This window comes from Dendrobates tinctorius, unplaced genomic scaffold (assembly GCF_039654945.1).
Source record: "Dendrobates tinctorius isolate UK_male_01 unplaced genomic scaffold, ASM3965494v1 ptg000030l, whole genome shotgun sequence".
NCBI classification, from domain to species: Eukaryota; Metazoa; Chordata; class Amphibia; order Anura; family Dendrobatidae; genus Dendrobates; species Dendrobates tinctorius.
The window spans coordinates 15,138,874-15,156,963 of NW_027361698.1; positions in this window are offsets into that span (position 1 = coordinate 15,138,874).

Genomic DNA, 18,090 nt, shown 5'->3' on the forward strand with positions numbered 1-18,090 from the left:
GGAAGCTGAAAGTAAATATTGTGCCTATTGAAGAAAACTTGTGAGTGATTGTTCGTCATAAGTGTGTTTTGGTACCTGCTTCTAGTTGTGTGATTGATGTACAGCTAATTGATGATTAGGAAAAGGGGGCACCCAACTGCACCACCGGTCTAGTAGGTGAGAGGCCTATCACACCTGGGCCTTCAGCTGGCCTAACGGGTGAGAGCTGAAAGAGCCTTCCGTTTACACACTGCAGGTGTACCGGGTGAGAGGCCACGTGAGCCTTCTAGAGTGTGGCCTGTAGACACGGTCCAGGCACACTGAATGGGCATTTGCAGAAAGGTGACATGTCTGGAGAATAAGTTGAAGCCATGGGCAAATTGTTCTGTGTGCAGTCAGGGCCCCCAATGGGATCCAAAACAGCTATACAGATTGTAAAAGACAGAGAAGGAAAGGAAGCAGTGAAAGATGTGGGACCAATATTTTAAAAGGCAAACATGCCAGAGTGTGGATGTTTGAATGTACAAAAATTTTAGGGAAGAAAATAAAGGTTGGTTAAAAGACAAGGGAAGAGAGCAACAAGTGAATAAATGGTGTTGTGTGGCAGAGGAAATACAACAATACAGAAATAAAGAGACTACAGTGGGACATAAGGTGTATTATGACTGTTTTGATGCACAAAATCTATGACTATGACTGCTACCGCACCACTTCTGTATAACCAGAGACCCTGACGAGACAAGTGGACTTGGAAACATTGTGGTCAGCCAAATCCAGACTGGAGTGATACTTGTGTGACCTGTGCTGCAACCCGACCTAAGCGAATTACACTAAATACTGTCCGGACAAGATCACACATAGTGATACAGAAAGCTGATTGAATAGTGGGGGCATTGACTTTTGCGGAGGAAGCTGACAGTAGTCTTGAGAGGGAGGAAGTTGTAGAACAGCATGTCACCCCCACCGACCATCCGGTCAACTCCACCACCAGACAACAAACCACATCAGGACCTAGTAGGGTAACCAGAGTAAGACAGATATAGGAGTATTACCCCTGGAGGCCCTCTGACAAGCCAGCTATGCTGAAACAGTTGCCTGACCCTGAGAACCAACCTTTTACATTTTACAGACAAATAAAGACAATACAACGGATGTATAAGTGCACCTGGACAGATCTAGAGAGTTTGGTAACTGTGAAGGCAGGTGATGTACTAGTATGCTTACTAAAGACACTTACAGATGTGACAAAGGACACTAAGCAGACTGATTTTGATTGAATCTGGGGCAGGCGGGACTGTGGTGCACAAAGACTTGCTAATGCCAGACATGGTTACTAACAAGATTATGGAATGTGTGGGGGTAGAGGGACAAGTGACTGAAGCCCCTCTGACTAAACAAATAAAATTTCGAGATAGCCAAGATGTGCTTACAAAGCTTATTGTTAGTGAAAATAACCCTATGCATTTGCTGGGAGCAGATGTGTTGAGTGCTATCCAGGCCACCATACAATACTCTCCTGATGGTATTACAGTCACAAGTCCCCTCTCAGATAAACACTTGTGTATGATTACAGCAATGGTGTATATGACAAAAGCAGTGAAAGTAACACCTGACACCAGAATATCTGTGGATAGGGAAATGAGTCCAGTACTTGATACCGTTTGGACAAATGTAAAAACTGATGTGGGTCGGCTGCCCATTCCCCCTGTTATGATTAAATTAAAAGAGGGAACCACTCCTCCTTGTTTAGAACAATACCCCTTAAGCCTTGCCAAATCCATGGCCCTGACCAGGGATATAAAAGAGTATGTGAAGGAAGGGGTTCTGGTGCAGAGATTTTCCCCCTGCAACACCCCTTTGTATCCCATTAAGAAGAAAGGACCCAAGGGTTCCCTGACACTTACAGAATGGTTCATGATTTAAGGGCTATTAATGATGTTACAGAGAGTGTGACCTCAATTGTTCCTAACCCACACACCTTACTGGCGCATAGATCTCATCGACATCAGCATGTTTCACAGTCAGAGATTTGGCAAATGCATTCTTCTCTGTACCCCTACACCCTGATTGTCAGTATCTTTTTGCTTTTACTCACAAAGATAAATAATACTGTTGGACGGTCCTCCCACAAGGAGGAATGAATTCCCCTACAGCAATGGCAGGGATCCTGGATCAGTGGCAACAACCTCATCCACAGATTGTACTATTACAGCACGTGGATGACCTTTTGTACTGCTGCCTGGACCAGATGTCCTTGCCATGCTTTTTAAGAGAAAAGGGTTGCAAAATCTCACGTAACTAGTGTTGAGCATTCCGATACTGCAAATATCGGGTATCGGCCGATATTCGCTGTATCGGATTTCCGATACAGAGTACCGCTATTTTTACAATATCGAATACCGGAATCGGAAGTTCCCATAATGCAATGAGCCAGTTGTGTTAGCCATGTTAACTAATGGCATGGCTGTGATTGGCTGCTGAAATGATGTCATCATGATGCGCGGTCTGTGTGGGCCTGCCGGGGGTCTGTGCGGGCCTGCCGGGGGTCTGTGCCGGCCTGCCGGGGGTCTGTACGGGCCTGCCGGGGGTCTGTGCGGGCCTGCCGGGGGTCTGTGCGGGCTGCAGGGGGTCTTGTAGTCCGGGGGACTTGTAGTCCCATCGGACGATGCCTGCACACACACAACCCCCAGCAGGCCCTCACAGATCCCTGCACAGACCCCCAGCAGGCCCGCACAGACCCCCGGCAGGCCCGCACAGACCCTCGGCAGCCCACACAGACCCCCGGCAGGCCCGCACAGACCTCCGGCAGGCCCGCACAGACCCCCGAGAGGCCCGTACAGACCCCGCCCACACACACAGACACGCACAGTGTCTGCTCACGCACCGCCCACACTCTTCCCCCCTCCCGAACTGGATGTGCAAGGAAAGAAAGGGTTTATTTTTATTCCGATATTTGTGCCCCATTGACATGCATGGGTTTCCGGTATCGGAATCGGTCGATACCCGATATTTTTGGGGTATCGGTCCGATCCAATCCGATCCGATATTTCCCGATATCGGAAGGTATCGCTCAACACTACATGTGACAAATTACAGTATTGCAGACAAAAATTGACATTTTAGGTCACTGTATTGTAGAAGGTACAAGACACCTGACTGAAGAGAGAAAACAGGCAGTTCAAAATCTCTCTTTACCCAGGTCACACCGACATCTACAAACTTTCCTAGGCTTGGTGACCTATTGTATGCCTTGGATAAGGTCTGCTTCACACATGATGCAACCACTCTATGACTGCTTGTCATCAGACCCCTTTGATCTTACTCAAGAAGCAATTGATTCCTTCCATTCTCTCAAGCTGCTCATTGTATCAGCTCCAGCCCAAGGCATTCCAAACTATGATCAGCCATTTTTCTTGTTCTGCACAAAACAAGGAGGTCATGCTATAGCAGTGCTGACACAACAGCATGGTGGAGAACAGAAACCTATATCTTACTACTTACTGCACAATTAGACCCAGTGATCATAGGGTCTCCTACTTGTGTCTGGGCTGTAGGGGCTGTGCACTACTGCCAGGAAAGGCATGTGAGATCACACTGACTTTTCCTTTGACAATTTACTCCCCACATGACATCCAAGCCATACTCGTACAAGTTCAAGCAAAACACTTGTCTATGGCCAGACAGCTCAGACTTGAATGTGCTCTACTAATTCCTGAATATGTCACCCTCAAAAGATGTAATATTCTGAATCCAGCCACCATTCTACTTGTGGATTCAGAAAAGGGGGAATTGTTGATAGTATTAGCAAGTGAGGAAGAGTAATTTGACATGACGCATGAACATGACTGCTTAGAATTGATGAGTCAGGAGACAGTGGGGTTTGCACATCTTCATGAAAAATCTGTTCCTAATGCAGATTTTGAGTTTTTTGTAGATGGCTCCAAATACCACCAGGATGGGCTATTCTACACTGGATATGCAATAGTATCCTCACATGAGGTAATCTGAGCTGACCCACTACCTCCTCACATGTCAGCAATGCAGGAGGCAGAGTTGAAGGCACTCACTGAGGTATGTAGAGCTGCTGCAGGTAAAGTTGCTAATATTTATGCAGATTTGAGTTATGCAGGGGGAATATCCCATAATTAAGGCCCTATCTGGAGAAGCAGAGCTTTTCTAACATCAGCTGGTAAGCCCATTAAAAATCCAGAGCTGGTGAAACAATTGATGGAGGCATTGATGCTTCCAGTCCAGGTTGGCATAATCAAAGCACACACAAAAGGTGGCATCCTAGTGGTAGAGGGAAACAGATGGGCAGACGAGGCTGCTAAAGTAGCAGCAAGGCAGCCTATGGAGCAGAGGATGATGGCGGGGAGTCAGCGAATTCCAGCCACACTGAGCCTAGATGTCTTGAAATCCCTCCAGCAACAGGCTGCCCAAACCGAGAAGGAACACTGGGGGAGAATGGGAACTGAACTCAAATGGAGTATGGGACAATAGAAGTAAATTGTGCTTACCTAGGTCCCTGTTCCCAGTCATGACACAAGCAGCACATGGCCCCACTTCTCAAAAATTCACGTGTACTATGGTAAATGCCTTCTTGATTGCTCCTGGTTTCAGTTACGCAGCCGCAAACTCTTGCAGTGATGCCTCATCTGTGCAAAGCACAAACCAAGGTAAAATAGTAAAAGTCCCTAAGAAAGTGACACCCAGGCCTCTCTACCCATTTCAGAGACTACAAATTGACTACATACAGCTACCCAAGGTAGGGGTGTATGAATTTGTCCTAGTATGTGTAGATCTCTTCTCTGGTTGGCCGGAAGTCTATCCGGTAAAATGCGCAAATGCTAAAACAACTGCAGACAAACTGATGAAAGAACTCATCTGCAGATACGGTGTCACAGAAACCATAGAAAGTGATAGGGGTATACATTTCACTGGAGAAATAATAAAGGAAATCATGCAGGGCTTAGGAATACAGCAAGCATTTCACACACCATATCGGCCACAAAGTAGTGGGTAAGTGGAAATACTAAATGGGACACTTAAACTATAAATTCAAAAGGCTATGGCAGACGCAGGAAAGAACTGGGTAGAGTGCTTATCTCTTGCGCTTTTCTCAGTCAGACACACTCCAGATAGAAAGACATGCTTGTCTCCTTTTGAAGTCCTGTTTGGTAGTGCGCCAAAGACTGGTCTGTACTTCCCACATGTGCTACAAATGCAACATGGTTCTATGACAGCCTACATCCAGGCCTTGCAGAAAAGACCATTCCATATACTAATGAAAGTGCAGACGTGCATCAGATGAATCCAGATGATTCTGTGGTCTTACACAGACACATGAGAAGGAGCCTAGATCCACGGTTTGACGACCCATTTCAAGTCCAGTTAACCACATCTACTGGTTTTGTGGCCTAGCAGGATGGATTTCTGATATTGTACAGGCTTGCATGCGGATTTTATTGTTTTGTTTATTGTTCTATGTAGCCGTAAAAGCGCTGATATATGTATTACCTAAGCTATTGAATAGTGTATGTGTAAGGGTGGTTTCACATTAGCGTTTCAGGCTGCAGCGTCGGCCTGCGCACGGCCGCGGCTAAGCCCCGCCCCCTGCCATGCCTCCTCTGGTAGCTCCGCCTACGGGCGCATGATGCTGCATGCGTCCTGCGTTCCCTATCTTTAGCACTGGGGATGTAGGCCGTGCGCAGGTAAGCATTTGGCAGCGCATGCGTCCTTTTGACGGTGCGCCGACCAGCACCAAACGCAACCTGTTGATAACCACTGCTAATGGGGAAAGTGAGTGTCCACACTGAGGGTGGAAGGGCGAAGCAGGTAGATAGCCCCCTTATTGGTACTAGACCCATGAGACAGTAGCTCCCTTGTGGTCACCAACTGACTCTGTAGCAAAACCTTTTACTCTTTACAAAAGGGGGAAATTGATATAGAAGGGTTAATATTTTCCTTCAATTTCTAGAATTTGATCTTATAATGTAGTAGCTTTATAGTCTCTGATTGAAGGATTTTATACTTCTTATCTTATATGAAATGTTTTCAATAGTCAGCTTGAACATGGTAAAAAAAGCATGACCCTGGGTAACGGGGGGGGGGGGGTGGGACGACATGAGCTACATTGCTGCAAATGGTATAAAATACTGCATTTAGTTTCAATAAACTAGAAAAGTGATTTGCTCACAACCTGTGTCTATTCCTTCCTCCAAGCGCTTAAAAATTTGCGGGCGTAACCTCTTAATTTGGCCTCATTGGTATCTTGGAAGAGAACAAACTGAGCAAAGCTCCAAAAAAGCGACTATAAGTCCAAAGTAAAGTCAATCATTTTTATTATTTTTATTAAGACAAATCCAGATACAAATGGGGGGAAGTGGACAATAAAGTGCATGGATAAAAAGGGGTTGCTTTAACAATCAGAACCTATGCAGTACCAAGAAAAACATACATGAAGTTACTAAATTATCGCAAAGTTCATATAGTGCATGGCAATGTGTAGCAATTAAGAATGCACCGCCAAAAAGTATATATATATCTTGTACGAGTTCCATCCATCAAGTAGACAACTAAATACACAGGTCATTATCAGATAGCAGGTGATCATTCACCATGGTTAGACAAGTATATGACGCCTAGGAAGCATAGTAGCAAGAGAGGAAGCATAAATTACCTAATGAAATGGCGGGCAGAGGTTCCAGCAGTCAGCAATACACCCCAATGATTGTTTCGGAGGGTTACTCCTTCATCAGGGGGTGTGATAAGTGATGGGAGCATCTATGCTTAAATACCGGCAAGCTGGAAGTAGATGTGGATGTACTGCTGACAACCAGAACGCCGAGCAGCGTCGGCGTCATGCAGAGGGGAGTGTATCAGACAGAGTCATGGCAACCCCCACGCTCTGCGGCCGGGCTGCTGGGTGGCCCTCGGCATCTCTGTGTAGAGGGGGTTGCCATGCACTATATGCAATTTGCGATAATTTAGTAACTTCATGTATGTTTTTCTTGCTACTGCATAGGTTCTAATTGTACAGCAATCCCTTTTTATCCATGCGGTGTGCGGTTTTCGCACTTTATTGTCCACTTCCCCCCATTTGTATCTGGATTTGTCTTAATAAAAATAATAAAAATGATTGACTTTACTTCGGACTTCTAGTCGCTTTTTTGGAGCTTAGCTCAGTTTGTTCTCTTGGCAGATTGTGATTGTCCTTATAGTCCATCTATTTGTGTCTGCTATTGAATTATTATGCTGATTTCCTGATATTTAAAATGCAGATACTTGTCAAAGGCATTTTTATTCATTTTTACTCATTAGTATCTGGCATATCTGACTTTGGGTCAGAACAAAAACAGCCACAACACATGTATAAAAGCCCAAACAATGAATGCAGCCAATATTTTACAGTGATTTAGGATGTTAAAGCTCAGCAATAGAGATAGGAAGAGAAACATTATACAGTAAACAAATTCTCTAGACAGTAATGTGTTTTATAATTGCAGCATTAAAAAAATGAGTGTAGTAGTCTTTGAATTATTTTTCCAAAGGCATACTCATAGGGAATATAGATTGTGAGCGCTACTGTGGACAGCAATAATAATGTAAAGTACTGCAGTATACAAGAGTGCTACAAAAAGCATGCATAATAAATAAATAAATTGCTAGAAAGAGAGAGAGTGTTATAGGGTACCTCAACAGAGATGGACCAGGAGATCGTTGCGTCTGGTTACCCGAACTCCTGCAATTAGAGTTGAGTGAAACAGGTCGGTCAGATTCAAAAGTCGCCGACTTTCGCCAAAGTCGGGTTTCTTGAAACGAAACCCGACCACAGTGTGAAGTTGGCCATGCAGTCGGCGACCCAAGCGTCAAAGTCGGGTTTCGCCGAATGCTTGCACATGACTTTTTTCAGCCAATGAGAGAAGCAGAGTGTAGCATAGCGGGAGCGTAGCTAGAGTGGGAGTGGAAGTGGGAGAGAAAGAGAGGGAGAGGGAGGGGGAGAGGGAGAGGGAGAGGGAGGGGGAGAGGGAGAGAGAGGAGAGGGAGAGAGAGAAGAGAGAGAGAAGAGAGAGAAGAGAGAGAGATTTCGCCGCCTCTGGGGTTAAAATTCATGCCAGGTGTGTTTACAGTCCACCACTCACTGCCGACTTTTCTCCCCATTGACTTGCATTGGGTTTCGTGTTTCACGACTTTTCCCGACTTTTCCCTATAGTCGACTGATTTCATTCGACTCGACTTTTGAGAAAGTCGGGTTTCATGAAACCCGACTCGACCCTAAAAAAGGCAAAGTCGCTCATCTCTACCTGTAATCCTTAGAACTGCTTCACTATCATACTAAACAGTACAGGTTTTCTTTGTTCTGGCATTATTAGGGTCAATCAGTTCAGTTTAAATCCTGGAGCTCTCCATCATTGATTGCCTCAGTTGTTCTGTGTTGGACACTCCGCTCTGGTATGTATGCTTGCCACTGGCATTTGGGAATTACCAGTAATAAGCCATTCTACCTTGTTTGGAGTCTGATTTGTTGTTCGGTGATTGGAGTTGGTGTTTGGAAAGTTGCTCTGGCAATTTCTTCATCGAGTTTTTTTATCTGTTCATCCTTATCCTCTTCTATTTTGGTTCACCAATCTTACCCTCCCCTGTGTTCCACTCTGTTATTTGATGAGTATATTTTGCATGATTGCAGTTTTCATTTGTCCCAGATTGCCATCCTGTTAGAATGGATAGTCTGGAGCCGGAGACTCCAGGAGTGGACCCTCTGGGCCGTGGCACCGAGGGGCCCCGGGCGAACTGCTCAGCAAATTCTCCTCTCCCCAATCCAAATGTCGTCTCCCTTCTGAGCCCCACAGTGTAAGTAAACCACATTTAGCGTCCACATGTTTGTCATTTCTGTAGCCATGACAGCCCACCAATTTAAAGGTGCATGTCTCAAGCAGCTGGGCACTACAATGTACTGGGCACTACAATGTACAGGTGGCTACAACGTACTGGGCACTACTATGACATTTTGCAATTTTCACTCAGCAACATCCACTACTGCTTGTTTCTGGAAAACACCCATAGAGTCAAAATCATCACTAAACCTGTAGATAAATTCCTAAAGGGGTATAATTCCCAAAATGGGGTAACTTGAAGAGGGATTCTGCTCTTCTACCACTTAGGGCCTCTTATTAAAGAGTCCCCAAAACTATTCTAGGAAAATCTATGCCTCATGAGGAAAATAGCGGTCTGTTCCTCCCAAGTCTTTTCAGATGTCTAAACCACACTATACAGCCAAATATGGCTACATTCAGCAGAAATTGTGTGACAAATTTTGGTGTAAATTTTATCCATTTCCCAAGTGTGGAAAAGTAAAATCTGGGGCTTAAACAAAATTTTGTTGTAAAAATGTAATTATTTTCCTTCACTGCCCAGAGGTATTAAATTATGTGACACACCAATAAGATCGCTGCACCCCTACATGAATTTATTGTTTGTAAAATAGGGTCACTTATGGGGGCTCTGCTGTTCAGAATCTAAATCCATCGTGCTAATCATGTGGGCCAGCCAGGAGTCCACACTTCCAAAATCTAAATCCTTTCTGCTTATAGTGTGGGCCAGACACCAGACCTTTTTTCAGAATCTAAATTGTTTACACTAATACTATGGGCCAGAGACAAGGTCACATTTCAGAATCTAAATCGTTTAAACAAATAGTGTGGGTCAGACACCAGACCACATTTTAGAATCTAAATCCTTTCTGCTAATAGAGTGGACCATACACCTGGCCACATTTCAGAATCAAAATCGTTTGTGCCATAGTGTGGTCCAGCAAGGAGTTCACATTTGCAATTCTAAATTCTTTCTGCTAATAGAGATGGCTATAAACAAGGCCACATTTCAGAATAAAAATCGTTTGTGCTAATCGTGTGGTCCATCAAGGAGTCCACATTTACAAATCTAAATTCTTACTGCTAATAGTGTGGGCCATACACTAGGCAACATTTCAGAATCTAAATAGATTGTGCTAACAATGTGGGCCATACAAAAGGCCACACTTCAGAATTTAAATCATTTGTGCTACTAGTATAGTCCAGTCAGCGCTGATAGACAAAGTGGGGCCCTGGGCAAAAGTTTAAAGCGGGGCCCCAAATGCTCACATACTGCACCATCACAGAAATATTTCAGTTATATTTACAGGCGCTGAGTTCAGGCCGTTATACGAACATGATCTACAATATTGAAGTCGTTCAACACTTGTTTCCCAGCCTCTTTACTTTGGCTGAGGAAGAATGATGGGTACAGATAGACATCTATATAGTATAATGCAGGTACCATATAGCACATGTGGTATAATTCACTGACTATGGCCTTTTAAAGAATATAATGTAGCCTCCTCACAGTATAATGCAGCTCTACATACAAACAGTATAATGCAGCCACCCTCAGAGTATAATACAGCCCCCTCATAGAGTATAATACAGCCCCCCTCATAGAGTATAATGCAGTCCCCGTCATAGAGTATAATGCAGCCCCCCACACACAATATAAAGCAGCCCCCTCAGATTATAATGCAGCCCCCCACGCACACACATACACAGTATAATTCAGCCCCCACAACAAACACACACATTATAGTGCAGCCCCCACAGTATAATTAAGTCTCTCCTACAGTGTAATGTAGATCCCCACACAAAATATAATGCAGCCTCCACAAACACAATATAGCACAGCCCCCGCACACAGTATAATGCGGCCCCACACACACAGTATAATGCAGCCCCCCACTCAGTATAATGCAACTCCTCACACACAGTATAATGCAGCCCCCCACATACAGAGTATAATACAGCCTCCCACACAAAGAGTGTAATGCAGCCACGACTAACAATGTAATGCAGCCCCCACTCACAGTATAATGCATTCCCCCACATAGCGTATAATGCATTCCCCCACATAGCATATAATGCAGTCCCCCACACAGAGTATAATGCAGCCTCACACACAGTATAATGCAGCCCACACAGTATAATGCAGCCCTCCACCATATAGTGCAGCCCCCTACACACACATAGTGCAGACCCCTCACACAGTATAGTGCAATTCCCACACAATATACATTAGTGCATCCCCTACACACAGCATAGTGCAGCCCCCACAAACACAGTATAGAACAGTGCCCCCACAACAGTATAATGCAGCCTCACACACGCACAGTATAATGCAGCCACGACCAACACAGTATAGTACAGTCCCCCCACATACACAGTATAGAGCAGTCCCCCCACTCACAGTATAGTGCAGACCCCCACACACAGTATAGTGCAGATGTTCACTCACAATATAGTGCAGGCACACACACAAACAATACTAACCTCTCCTCCTCATTCCCCACTGTGCTAGCTTCTGCAATGCATCTCATCTGCTCGATTGCTGAACACACTGAGTCACAGGCAGAGGGGGAGTGATGGGAGAGGGAGCATCATCTGATGTGCTCTCCTATATCACTGCTTTCAACTATATCGGCATCACAGGCCCCATAGCGGCACATCACTGGCTGGGGGCCCCTGGAGGAGTAGGGCCCTAGGTAGCTGCCTGGTCTACTTGCCTCTAATGTCAGCCCTGTGTCCAGTCAGGAGTCCACATTTCATAATCTAAATTCTTTCAGATAATAGTGTGGGCCATACACCAGGCCTCATTTCAGATTTTAATTCCTTTCTGCTAGTAGTGTGGGTCACACACCAGGCTACATTTCATAATTAAAATCATTTGTGCTAATAGTATGGGACAGACACCAAGCCACATTTCAGAATCTAAATCCTTTCTGGTAATAGTGTGTGCCATACCCCAGACCATATTTCAGAATCTAAATTGTTTGTGCAAAGTTTGTGCTAATAGTTTGGTCCAGTCAGGAGTCCATATTTCAGAATCTAGATCCTTTTGGCTAATTATGTGGTCCATACACCTGGCCACATTTCAGAATCTAGATCCTTTTGGCTAATTGTGTGGTGCATACACCAGGCCACATTTCAGAATCTAAGTTGTTTTTGCTAATGTTGTGGACCAGACACCATTCCATATTTCAGAAGCTAAATCCTTACTTCTAATAGTGTGAACAATACACCAGGTCAAATTTCAGAAACTAAAAAGTTTGTGCTAATAGTGTGGGCCAGACACCAGGCCACATTTCAGAACCTAAATCGTTAATGCTAATAGTCTGGGCCAGAGACCAGGCCACATTTAAGAATCTAAATCCTTTCAGCTAAGAGTGTAGGCCATACATAAGGCCACATTACAGAATTTAAATCATTTATGCTAAGAGTATGGGCCAGAGACCAGGCCACATTTCAGAATCTAAAATATTTGTGCTAATAGTGTGGTCTAGGGAGAAGTCCGCATTTCCAAATCTAATTCCTTTCTGCTGATAGTGTGTGCCATATTTCAGAATCTAAATCATTTGTGCTAATCATGCGGGCCAGAGACCAGGACACGTTTCAGAATCTAAATCATTTGTGCTCATTATAATGTGGCCAGCGATCAGGCCAAATTTCATAATCTAAATCTTTAGTGCTAATAGTGTGGGCCACAGACAAGGCCACATTTCATAATCTAAATCTTTTCTGCTATTAGTGTGGGCCATGCACAAGGCCACATTTCAGAATCTAAATCGTTTATGCTAAGAGTGTGGGCCAGAGACCGGGCCATATTTCAGAATCTAAAATATTTGTGCTAATAGCGTGGTTTAGGGAGAAGTCCGCATTTCCAAATCTAATTCCTTTCTGCTGATAGTGTGAGCCATATTTCAGAATCTAAATCATTTGTGCTAATCATGCGGGCCAGAGACCAGAACACAATTCAAAATATAAATCATTTGTGCTCCTTATAATGTGGCCAGAGATCAGGCCAAATTTCATAATCTAAATCTTTAGTGCTAATAGTGTGGGCCACAGACAAGGCCACATTTCATAATCTAAATCTTTTCTGCTATTAGTGTGGGCCATACACAAGGCCACATTTCAGAATCTAAATCGTTTATGCTAAGAGTGTGGGCCAGAGATCGGGCCATATTTCAGTTTCTGAATTGTTTGTGCTAATAGTGTGGGCCAGAGACCATGCCACATTTCTGAATCTAAGTCTTTTCCGCTTATAGTGTAAGTCATACACCAGGCCACATTTCAAAATATGAATGGTTTGTGCTTATGGTGTGGTCCATCCAGGAGTCTACATTTCAGAATTTAAATTGTTTGTGCTAATAGTGGGGGCCAGACACCATTCTACACTTCTGAATTTAAATCCTTTCTGCTAATAGTGTGGGCAGTATACCAGGCAGCATTTCAGAATTTAAATAATTTGTGCTAATGGTGGTCCAGCCTGAAGTTCGCTTTTCCTAATCTAAATTATTTCTGCTAATAGTGTGGGCTAGACACCAAGCCACATTTCAGAATCTGAATCCTTTCTGCTAATAATGTAGGCCATACACCAGCCCACATTTCTGAATCTGAATCATTTCTGCTAATAGTGGGGTCCAGACACACTATCTCAGCATATAAATACTGATTGTTAATTTAAAGACAGGTGACTGACATGTCTGGGCTGAAGATTGTAAAATAGCTGCTTAAAAGATGGGAAGGGTACATCCAACATGAGTGGGAAAAAGCAAGGTCACAGTGGAAGTAGGAATAGGCTTAGTGTTCAAGGTACATGTGGGTTAGGTGGTAATGTTACTGAAGACTCCACTGACCAAATACCATCTCATCCTATCCAAAGACAACTGACAACATTTGTTACTGGATGGGATACTCGACTTCCTTTCTTTGGCAGAGCACTATGCTTTGTAGATGAGGGGCAGAAAGAGCATATTCTCCAGTGAATTGCAAGCACTGCATCAAGTGGCTTCTCCTACCCTTCCTCCACCTTAACATCACACACAGTGCAATTCTCAGAGGTGGCACCCCAATTTCTCTTGCTTCTATAACTCTCCAACTGCCCAACTGATTGTGGGTAACCACATGTGGGCGAGTCTGCGGAGCAGTTCACACACTCTATTCCATGGGCATCAGAGGTCTACTCCAAGAATTCACAGAATCAAGAGGAGGAAAGCATTTGCACTGATGCCAACTTTTTTCATTTGGATCCGGAGCCGGACGAAGTAGGGTCCAAGCTTAATCCAGACCTTCATCACCAGAGTTTAACTTCCGGGGGTGGAGGTGATCCTGATGAGACTCAGATTCCTGAGGAGCATGCGGAATATTCTGTGCTGTCAGGGCAGGAAATGGTGGAGGGTAACTCTCAGGACGAGGAGGGGGAGAACAAAGAGGATGATGATGCTGTAGATCCCACTTTATGTGAACCCAGAGGAACGCAGCTGTGTAGCTAAACAGAGCTAAACAGAGGAGGTAGAGGAGAAGGAAGATGAGGAGAAGAGGCAAAAATTGCAATAATTTGATAACTGCATGCATAAACCAGCAGGAGAGGATGGTGCAGGAGTATCTTGAACTCAATATTAATACCGTCTGGGTGTTGGAACTTTTTTGCATTTTGGCCTTCAAAAATGTCTTGTCAGGTCCATCAACCAGCATTCTCTTAGAACATGTCTTCAGCACCGCTAATGGTGTCCTGACAGACAAACGCATCCGGCTGTTCCCTGAAAGTGTAGATGTCTAATTTTCATCAAGATGAACAAGTCATGGATCTCCATTGACTTTTGCATCCCAGTTGCAGTCTGGACAGATTAGGTAATAGTGTGCTGCATTGATCTCACGTTATTGCAGTCTGTAACACCTTTGCCATCTCTTCTGTGCCTGCTGTTGCTACTGCTGCTGATGTTGCAAGCAATTTTTTGAAATGTGGAGACTCCAAGTTGAGTTTCCATCTGATGGGTTGCCTTTAGTGGAAGGGGTTTCAGAGCCTCATTATACTATTTCTACTCTGGAAAAATTGGTGCCAATTTTGTGGTGTGTGGCAATAGTTTTTTTTAAATGTTTGGACTTGAAGTTTGGTCTCTTTCATGTGTGTTGCCTGTAGCAATTTGCCTCCCATACCGGCAGGCCTACAATTACTTTCAGTCAACTACCTGTCTTACTATCCTTAAATATTTCTTGCATTAGTTGTTAACCATGCTGATATTTGTGGTACCTGAGTGTGGCTGAGGAGAAAAGCAGTTTAAGCTGTTGCAAGAGGTATGTGGGCTCCCAGCACAGCAGGTTTACACCAGTCCCTCAACCACCTTGTCTTAATTTAAACCTAAATTCAAAGCTGTAAATAGTGGCTCAGAGCCTGATACATCATATATAGCCCATGGCTGACTGATGCTGGGCCATTATCAAATTTCTACTGTGGGTCAACTGATTCCACTTTTCTGATGTCTGCCCCTAATTTTGGGAAATTTTTGGACTCCAATTTGGCTCTCCTTCATGTGTGTTGCCTGAGTTTGGCAGGGCTCTCAGAGCACCAGGCTTACACCTGTCACTCATCCACCTTTTACTGCTCAACATTTAAGCTAGAAATGCTGGTCCAAGCACTGTTCCAGGCCCTGTTCCATGCATCCATGCTACGCAATTATACTATTTGTACAGTGGGTCAATAGATGCCACTTTTCCTGGTGTCTGCCCCTAATTTTAGCTGTTTTGGAGTTTTTTGGCTCCCCTGAAGGTGGTGTCTATGCATTTGGTTTTGCGTCCCATTGAATTCAGTGGCATTCAGATATGTTCGATGAACTGTTTGGCGAACTGTTCGGCGTACATCGGTACATTGGCCAATCTGAACTGAACCAAACCTTGAAAGGTTCGCTCATTTCTACTCAGGAGAAATTGCATAACTAATTTTGGGGACCATTTGCTCTTGTTACCTTTATGAGAATAAAAATTTGTGGGAAAAATGTGATATTTTATTTTTATGGCTCAACGTTATAAACTTCTGTGAAGCACATTGGGATCCAATGTGCTCACAACAAAGCTAGATAAGCTTGATGGGTCTATTTTGCAAAATATGGTCACTTGTGAGGGATTTTCATTGTTTAGTCACATCAGGGGTTCTCCAAACGTGACATGGCATCCCATAATGATACTAGCAAATTTGCATTCAAAAAGTCAAATGGCTCTCCTTCCCTTCTGCGCTCTGCCATGTGCCTAAACAGTAGTTGTCCTCCACATATTGAGTATTGGTGTACTCATGAGAAATTGGACACCAAATTGTATAATGCATTTTCTACTGTTACCTTTGTGGAAAAAAAGTAGGGCTCAAAAAACTTTTTTGTGGGAGAAATTTTGATTTTTGGATTTTTACGCCTCAACGTTATACACTTCAAGGTGCTCACTACATATCGAGATAAGTTCCTTGAGGTGTCTAGTTTCTAAAATGGGATCACTTGTGAGGAAATTCTACTGCTTAGGCAAATCAGGGGCTCTCCAAATGCGACATGGCGTCAGCTTATGATTCCAGCAAATTTTGCATTTAAAAAGTCAATTTCCGAGCTCTGCCGTGTGACCAAACAGTAGTTTTCCCTCACATATAATAATAATAATCTTTATTTTTATATAGCGCTAACATATTACACAGCGCTTTACAGTTTTCACACATTATCATCACTGTCCCTCATGGGGCTCACAATCTAAATTCCCTATCAGTATGTCTTTGAATGTAGGAGGAAATTGGAGTACCCGGAGGAATCACACGTAAACACGGGGAGAACATACAAGTGCCTTGCAGATGTTGTCCTTGGTGGGATTCAAACCCAGGACTCCAGCACTGCAATGCTATCTACTGAGCCACCATGCTGCCCATATGGGGTATCGGCATGCTCAGGAGAAATTGCACAACAAATTTTGGGTTTATTTTCTCCTGTTAACCTTGTAAAAATAAGAAAAAATTGTGTCAAAAGTAAAAAAAATTTTGACAAAAAGTAAAATGTTCATTTTTTTGTTTCACATTGCCTCAGTTACTGTGAAGCACCTGAAGAGTTAATAATAATAATCTTTTTGAATGTGCTTTTGAGCACCTTGAGGGGTGCAGTTTTTACAATGGTGTCACTTCTGGATATTTTTTTTCACACAGACCCCTCAAAGTCACTGCAAATATAATGTGGTCCCTAAAACAATGGTTTAGTAAATTTTGCTGTGAAAATGAGAAATCACTGGTCAAATTTTAACCCTTCTAATTTCCTAATGAAAAAAAACTATGTTTCAAAATTGTGCTGATGTAAAGTGGTAGACAGGTGGAATATATTATTTATTAACTGTTTTGTGTGACACAACTCTCTGATTTAAGGACATTAAAATTACAATTTTAAAATTGCAAAAGTTCCTACATTTTCAGCAAATTTCAGATTTTTTTCACAAATAAACGCAAACCATTTTAAAGAATTTTAACCTCTATCATAAGGTGCAATTTATCAAGAAAAAGCTGTCTCAGAATCAGTGGGATCATTTGATATGCAAATTGCCTCTTCCGAGAGAAAGAGGACTTTTACTCTTCAGCGCCACCTATTGGTAGCAGCGATCCTACAAGTCACAATCAACCCTTTAACGAGTCTTGTAATATGACTTAGGATAACAGCTAAATCAGAATCCTTTGAAGCATTTCAGAAATATTACCATATAAAATGTCACAGGTCAGAATTCAAACACGTGTTTAAACATCTGTTTCTTTTAAGGGGAAAACTGCCTAATTAAAACTAAAAGAGCTTAAGTCTTTCCCCACCGCCAACACACCATGTATAGTACGTTAATTTCATGTAAGCGGCCGACACATGAGCACCTTCTTGCTGCACTATCTGCAACATAATTGTTGGCCGTATTATTAGGATTAGAAAAAATGCTGATTACTGGGTTGCCACTCTGTTAAATCCACGATACAAGAGTAAATTTTGCCAGATGCTACACCCCTTCGAAAGAGACACGCGTAAGCTGGAGTAATGAAACACACTTGTAGACAATCTTAATAGTGATTTTTCACAAGACAGCAACGAGGCATATGGTGTGCATCAAAGCTATAGATTTCCAACTCTGGTAACATTGATTCATCAATGCAAAAACATTAGCAGCAGCTGTGTAAGTGGCAGAGGCAGTGCAATGGCCTATTGGTTAGCACTGAAGCCTTTCAGCGCTGGGGTCCTGGGTAAAAACCCCACCAATG